Raw genomic sequence first — 8,401 nt, forward strand, 5'->3', positions numbered from 1 at the left:
TTGGCGGCGTTGCTCGCTAGGGGTTAGCGGCTTAGGCTTGCGTCGAGCCCCGCGCTTTTCAGCACGCTTCGCATCGCGGCGGTTAAGGGGACGGTTGGAGGGATTCTTCTCCTTCGTCGTCGAGTCGCTGTCTCCGGAATCGTCATCAGAGTCGGACGGGGGCTTCAGATCGTCGTCGCTTTCGTCATAGTCGACGGCATCAGAATCAATCTCTTCAGCCGGCTTGGACTTCGGCGAGTCGTCTATGTCGGACATTGCGCTCCCACTATCATCGCTCTCTTCCTCGGATACACCGTCGTAGTCGGCCTTCGTCACGAAGCCGAGGAGATGCTTGCCGTCGAGGGCTGCGCACACGCGGGCCTTCCAGACATCAAAGTTCTCTGCGCCGATAAGACGCGGGAAGTCGTCGCTTGAGGCTTGGCTTGAGCTCATAACCTGTTACGGTGAGCGGATGGGAACAGACGTGTAGAGTAGACACTTGTGAGGAAAGAGAGAAAAAGAAGAGTGAATTGAATAATTAGTGGTGAGGAGGCCAGAGGCCTGTACACTCTGGCGTACACTATACAATAGTATAGTTCAGTCAATCACCTTAGAGAGGTCTCGGATACAACAGGTACAGTGTACCAGGATAGTGAGATGCATTATCTTTGACATTTAGCATATAGGCTTGCTAATTCACTAGAGGTCCCACATTATTAATACTGCTCTGTTGACATATAAAAAACCCGCCCAGGTTTCTCGTTTAGCTTTCAGCAACTTGCTGACAGCAAGATGCCGTAGACCACGGTGGTGGGTCTCCCTGTCATCCGTCATAACACGTGCGTTAGTTTTGTGCTTAAGATGTTTTTCGGGAAAGGGACGGATTTCGCCGTCGTTGTCAGTATGGCGTACCTGGGATAGCAGTACGAAGTGCTACAGAGCAATGGATTTATTTAATTGATCGATTTTGTCTTGACATTTGTCAGCAAAAGCGTCCGTCACACCTCTACAGAGCTGTTCTACCGTCGTTATTATACCAATTATTTGGCGGGTGAATACGTTAATTTGCCACTATTTTTGTAGTGGCTGCCCTCGTATTCTTCAGCTAAAGCATGCAGTTATGCGACAGAGCCCTGAGTTGAGTGTTATTAAGCTTTCACCTGTTCATCTTTTTTTTAAAACCGACACAAAAAAAAGAAACTAACCGATTCGGTTACAGTAGGACTGTTTAATCTGTACTACGTAGTATTTATCTTTCATTTTGTAATTTGTTTTAGTAAACTGAAATAAAACATTTACAGTGCGCCATGTTCTGCAAACCACAAGGAAAGCTTAACGGATTGTGAGGGTGGGTTCAGGAAAATTCTGGGGATTGGAACAGAAAATCCATGTGGGAAGCCTTATTATTATTTTAAAAATAATAGGTTATAAATAGAAACATATTTTGAGCAATGTACAGAAAATCCCCTATTAAATTAATCTCGAGGTGAAGTCCGCAAACAATTACGTTTTTTATTAACCCCGCAAGCTATCAGGGAGAGGAATCATATCGTCCACGGCGCGTCAGACGTTTCATTGAAAATTATATAAATTGCTGCTACTGGTACACTATTATAACAGGATTCGAAGTCAATTTCATCTGTCTCGTTAAACTTACACTATTAAATCTAAAAGCACTCATTCATGATTTTACATTTACAATATTATTGTAAAGATCGGGATAGAAACCTGGGCGGGCTTTTTTATATGTCAACAGAGCAGCCAGTAAAGTGGTACTTTACCTTTTAGTGAATTAGCTAGCCTTTACGATAAATATTGCACTGCAATTTGCAGTCGTGTTTGCTGCAAATCGAGAGCACGGGCATGCTACACGATGTGAGAAGGCTCTTGTCACAAGAGCAACCTCTTGCTACTGTACAGTACCGGAACGGAAATTCACCCAGGGTTGGGAAGTAGTGGTCAGTATGTTGCTAAAAGTAGTGATGTTAGAACTAATAGCAGTTGTAGTATTTCTACTACACTTTTGCTTAGTAGTGCGATAGTAGTTATTAATAGTAATGTGATATTTGTGCATTAGCTTTACTGTACTACAATCGCATATAAGGCATATGTGTTCTAAATAAAATACGGGATCCGCTCGACATCTAGCTTAAACCTCAATTCGACCACCTACCTAATTAGAACACATGTGGCAGAAACCTACTTAAAACACAAGGCTGTACCAACCAATGAATATTCTTGAGAGCTCCCAACCAACCACCCTTCTGAGCAAACTTGTCGGTGCTGCTGTTACTTGGCTTTAATTACCTTATTTTATATTTTACGCAGCCATAGTGCTGAGCGACGTAGCTATAGTATCTACGAGAAACTCGCTGTTCTAGCAGAAAATCGTGAAAAGTCACGGCTTTGCTGCTTTTAGCAAGAAGCACAGCGTGGCGGTTGAGACCATTCGCGGGTGGCATCAAGTCGAAGACAAACTCATAGCCGCCCTCAAGGATCGTCAAGTGGCTACACGTGTTTCTCGAAAGCTGCGGATGAGTGGAGGCAGCCGTAAACCTGTCCACTCAGAGCTGGAAGAGCGGCTTTTTGACTGGGTAACAGATCGTAATGCTAAGGGCCTACACGTCAAGGACGCATACATTCGTCTACAAGTCAAGAACATCTATCGAGCGTTGAATCAAGATAACGCAACAGACTTTGAGGCCTCCTCTGGGTGGCTAGCCAGGTTCAAGTGTCGTAGAAACCTCGTCTCACGTCGTCGACAACTTCAAGATCACTTCCCGCGAATGCACCACATATTTGCCACGATTTCATTCAACAGGCTCAGTATCGCATCGAATTGCACAGTATTCAGAGCAAGAATATCATTAATATGGACCAGGTTCCGCGGTACGTCGAGACGGAGCCAAAGTCAACAATAACGAGTCGAGGCCCCGTGAGGTTCTGCTTCGAAAAGAAAAATCAAGTCATCGGCCATCTTTACGATCACTGGAGATGGAAAGATGTTGACACCTCATCTTCTCTTTTCAAAGCTAAAAAACAAGCCTACATGTCCTCCTGGTGTTATGGTCGACGTTAGCCATACTGGAATGTGGAGTGCCGATATTCTCTTGCAACATGCCCGCAAGGTGGTCTGCAGCCGAAGAGAGACGCAGCTTTACCGCGATCCTGTGCTATACCTCATCGACTCTTACGCGTGCCACGTGAAGCTCGCTGATTCCAAGAAACTTGAAGCGTACAGCATTTTTGTACTTATCGTACCACCGAATCTGACGAATCTTCTACAACCGCTCGAAGTGGCAGTCAACCGTAGCTACCAATAGTGCTACAGAGGTCGGTATGATACCTATCTAGAGCAGACGTTGTTGGACCTAATGCTCCAGACGAAGGCCGACAACCCGAAGGTCTCTCGATATGACATGGTGGCGCAGTGGACGCTGGACTGGATTGCTACAAGAGATGCTTCTAGCATCGTCAGAGCGTTCACGCTGTGTGGCCTTGTTCGTAAAGAAGACTTCAGCGTGAAGGCACTCCATTCACCTCTGCGTGATTTACGTGCTGCAGATGTAGACATCGATCGTTGGAACCAGCAGTACAGCGACCTTGTTGCCGCTGACGACAGGGAGCAACTGGATATAGCAGCTCCAACCTGGTATTTGCCGGGCGACAGCACATCCAGCTTATTCTGCTGCCTTCTACATGGCATTGGGACACATCTTTTGGACTACACAGCGCAGCTCACGATGTACATGGAGACAATAAAAGATCTGGAAGATCTTTTTGATGACCGCTACTTGAATAGAATTCGAAACGGGACGGAGTAACCAGGTGAACTGGAGCTCTATGCTGCTGTACATATACCCAACCGGGGCATTGAGGTAAGTACTGCTGACAAGGACAATAAGCTGGTGTCCAAATTCTCGTACATGGTTGAAAAGCCTCTGAAAACGCTGTGCTTGGTTCGCTCCGGATCATATTTCGCAGTGAAAGTAGATGAATGCATAATATAATACACGTGATTACATGTAATGCATTTGCGCAAACGATTCTTATAAAAAGAAAAAACAGCAATAATAGACTTAATAATAGTAACAAGCAAAACGTCCGTATACAACGCAGCCACAACAGAAAGAAAATACCCGTTACCAATCACAACATCATGTGAGCTGGACGCAGGCGGGTTTGAACCCATGCCGATCGCGTAGGAGGGTCAAGCCTAAACGACCAAGCCAGATCCGAGGACCCACAACCTTGCTTCTCCAAAGTCAAACAATTTGTTCGTTGTACAACATATAGGCTTTCTAAACGAATATAACACACAAACAGTGTTGTATACATTTACATCACATATGCCTTATATGCGGGGTAAGACGGTAGTGCAAATTGAACTACAGTTCAATCATCTCAGTCTGCGCCTCAGCCACAACAGATGAGGCCGACTGCTGCTGGCAGGACTTGCCGTGGACGTCTGTGTGCAGCGTTTACGGCCGGCAAGTTAATCATATTTGCAGCAACGAGCCCATTAACGCCATGCTTTGTTAGTCTTTATGATGGAGCTTCTTCATGTCTAGCACCGTGTATATTCTACAGAGCTATTTACGCAAATGATACTGAGGGAGGCTCTGGCATAGGAAAAATAATAACATTTCCTTATTATGGGTATTATATTAATGGTAATAGCTGATTATTATACAGAGCGAAGTGGAACTGTTATAATTGACCTCTTTGAAAAGAGAATATAATCCAGATTACAAAAACAAGGTTTATTAAAACTGCATTTCTTGCACGGAATTATTTGTATCCGAACGTTGGGTATGACACTGGGTGAGCTGCTTTCGCTGCTGCTCTCGTGTGAGCCGCAGGCGTGAAAACGCAAAATGAGGGAGCAGCCTCCACCAGAACACTGCTGTTCCGCAAAAGGTAGATTAGTATACAAATCTACCTATATATATCAATATTAAAGCTTAGTAAAAATGCACTCTCGTTGAGCACACCATCTTGGCAGCGCGCAGCCAACGACGTTCTTGTGCATTCAGTCTTTGGTATAGTTCTTCTACATTGCACGCATGGGTACGCAGTTTAGCCGGTTGTAGTGCAGCCGCAAGCTGCACTGCCAGGCGCATGAATGTCCTTGGGATGTGTCTTGCAGACACTGTCAGTGGACGGTGGCTTGTAGATGGGGGCACTGGACACTGACAGACTGCATTGCACTGGCACTCGACCCGCAGATAGTACACAAGCTTACACTCCCACTTGATCTCGGCGACGCACCTGGAAGGCGACGTGATCAAACAAGTGCATCCTCGTTGCCACCATAGTCCCAGCAGTAGCGTTGTCAAAAGCACACATGCAAAAGCAGCCCACCCAGTAGCAGCACTCCCACTCGATCGCCATCGTCTTTATCAATGTCACTCAGATACAGCTACGGCACCAACAGCAGTAGTCAACGCAGTAGCAGTAGTCGTAATTGTGGCCATGTCATTGGATATGTTGTCGTCGCTTGACACGATAGATAAGACCTCCATAGCCTTGCGAAAGTGTGTGAACTCCACCACAGCAAACACCTTCGTCACGATATCGGCCACCATGTCATCAGTTCCGATGTATTGGGTTGTAAGTTGCCTCAACTCCACGTGGCGTCTGATCATGTGGTACTTGTTGTCGATATGTTTCGACGAATGCTTGCCAGGTTTCGCAGTTAAGGCAATGGCTCCTTGGTTGTCTCCAAATAGCTGAGGTACTGGATGCTTCCAGCTCAACTCCTTGCATAGGCCAGCAAGTCACAACAAGTCCTTGATCGCCTCTGCCATCGCAACGTACTCCGCTTCACAGGTACTAAACGCGTTGATCTCCTGCTTACGAGATGCGTAGGAGATGGCATTGTCGTCTAGCAAAGTTATGTAGCCAGTGATACTTCGTCGATCAACGGGGTCATTCGCGTAATCAGCTTCGGAGTATCCATTAACTGGCTCGTCAGTCTGTAGCTTCACATGCATCACTAGTTCAAAGAATTGAATTTAATAATTATGAAAATATTCATTCACCTTTTACTTCAATAAAAATAGATGCAATTTCAGCAATTGCTGTAAAATATGAAAATAATATTTTATTTAATTATGATTTAAGTTATAATATATTACCTAAATTTAATAGTCACACGTAGCCTTCAGAAAACGCAGCACCGCTTGGCTTCTACATAGTGCGTATGATCGTAGCTCGCAAGATACTCGCATAAGTGTCGGATAGCTTGAGCTATATCAGTTCTCGACGCACTAACGAGGTACTGGAGAGCACCCACCAATTCTCTGTAGGGAAGATACTCCTTCAAAGCAGGCACGTCTGTCATTGAGAGCGGTGTAGCTTCTGGTGTAACACAGCCAGTACAGTTCTCCATATGAAAACGCGTCAACACCTCCAGTACATACTGCTTCTGTCAGTACACAAACTGCCGGCGCGGCCGGTCAATCAGGATCTCGACGCCTAAGGGATATTTGACTGTGCCTATCGTCGTAAGCTCAAAATGTCTCCTGCAATGAGGCAGCGATCGTGGAACACAGGTCACGTGGTCCCATCAGGAGTAGTCGTCCACGTAAACAGTCAGTTGCGACTTGACTTCACCATCTTTCCTCAGCACATGTGGACCATAGTCAGAGTCCGTCCTTGTAAGCCCATCGCAACAAGCTTCGTATGAAGCATGTGATTCCAAAAGTTTGGTGCTTGTTTTAGTTCGTACAAGCGCTTCAACAATCTGCAAATGAATCCAGGTCCATCCACATGGAAGCGAGGAGGCTGCTTCATGAAGATGGTCTCGTCCATATACCCAGACAGAAAAGACGTATTCACGTCAAATTGCAGTGCCTCACAAACCTCTTTGTACAGAGTAGTTGATAGCCGCACGTATAGTTTCGAGCCGGATCGCAGGTGCATAATCTCAGAGTAGTCAATTCCAAGTTGTTGCTTGAATCCATGGACCACTAGTCGTGCTTTTTATCGTTTGATCCGTCCACGCTCGTCTCGCTCTACAGCGAAGACCCATCTACACGTAATCACCTTCACTTTCTTGGCATCTTTGCGGAGTACAAGTTTCCAGGTCTTGTGACCCTTAACGATTGAAGTCTTACCAATATTGCAGCTCTCCACTGTTGTCAGTACTTGCTTGCACGTGCTTGTTTTTACGTCGTCCGGATTTGCACGTCCGTGTTAATAGCCTGCACTAGGCCTACCACGTAGTCCGACAATGGAACGTTCGCCTTCTGCTTTCTTCTTGGTGGCTTTAGGCAGGGATCTCTTGGTGGAGGCTGAATCTCGAAGCCACTTGTCTCCTTCTCCACCGTTGCAGGTTTCTTCTTTGCTCTGAGTTTTTTACGCTTCCTTGCTTTTAAACCCTTTTTAGGTTCTTCAGCAGGATCCTGCAACACAACTGGTGCTGCAACATTAGCAGTCTCCACACTGTCCTTGCTCACATGTGCGTCAACAATTGACGAACTCCCACTCGAACTTGACTCAGTCTCTGCAGGTTCGTCAGCAAGTGATACCGCCTCAAGTGGCTTCTCCACACTAGAGATGCCGTCACTCCAACCTGGAAGGTACGCCTCCATGTTGATTTTGATGCGCGCCACAGGTACAGTCTCGAGTAGAGCATGATCACCATCAAAGAATGCGCTCTCTAACCGATGCTTCATGTAGGTGTCATCAGTCGTGAACTCCTCATGAAACTTCACATTGCCACTACGAGCTGTCACCACTTGAGCTGTCATCAGGTCAATGAACTTGTAGCCCAGGGTTGCCTCGCTGTAACCCAATAATAAACACAGTCTTGCCGTTGCTTCCACCTTATCTTTCGTCTGACTTGACTCAGGGGGAACACGCACGTGTGCTAGACAGCCCCAAGTACGCAAGTCATCCAGCATAGGCTCCAATTCGTAAATTTTCTGATATGGGGACACATAACGCAAAGGCTTGGTGAGCAACCAGTTCAACGTCGTCGGCACATGCAGAAAGGTTTCTCCCCACAAGGAGTTGGGCATGTTAGTGGACATTAGCATCGCTCTGATCCTTGGTAGAGCGACACCGTTAGTACGCTCCACAATGCCGTTATCCTGAGTAGGGTGAGTGTTCGTAAGCTGCTGGTCAAGCCCTTGGTCGCCACAGTAGTCACTTAGCTCCTTGCTTGCAAATTCGCCTTCTTGGTCAGAGTGTAGGCTTCGCACTTTCTTCTCAGGAAAGCGAGTCAGCAGCCTGTTCAACAGGACTTTGATGTGGAAGGTTGCTTCACTCTTCTTCTTAAGTAGAAACGGCCACTCGTTCCTTTAGACTCTTCTATTATGAAGAAAAACATAGTAGCTCCATCCACAGACTGCTCGTTCACAGAGCAAATAGAGAACTTTTGAAGACAAAAAAATCAGTCATTTGAGTTTAAGTT

Source organism: Phytophthora infestans, genomic scaffold (assembly GCF_000142945.1).
Source record: "Phytophthora infestans T30-4 supercont1.22 genomic scaffold, whole genome shotgun sequence".
NCBI lineage: Eukaryota > Oomycota > Peronosporomycetes > Peronosporales > Peronosporaceae > Phytophthora > Phytophthora infestans.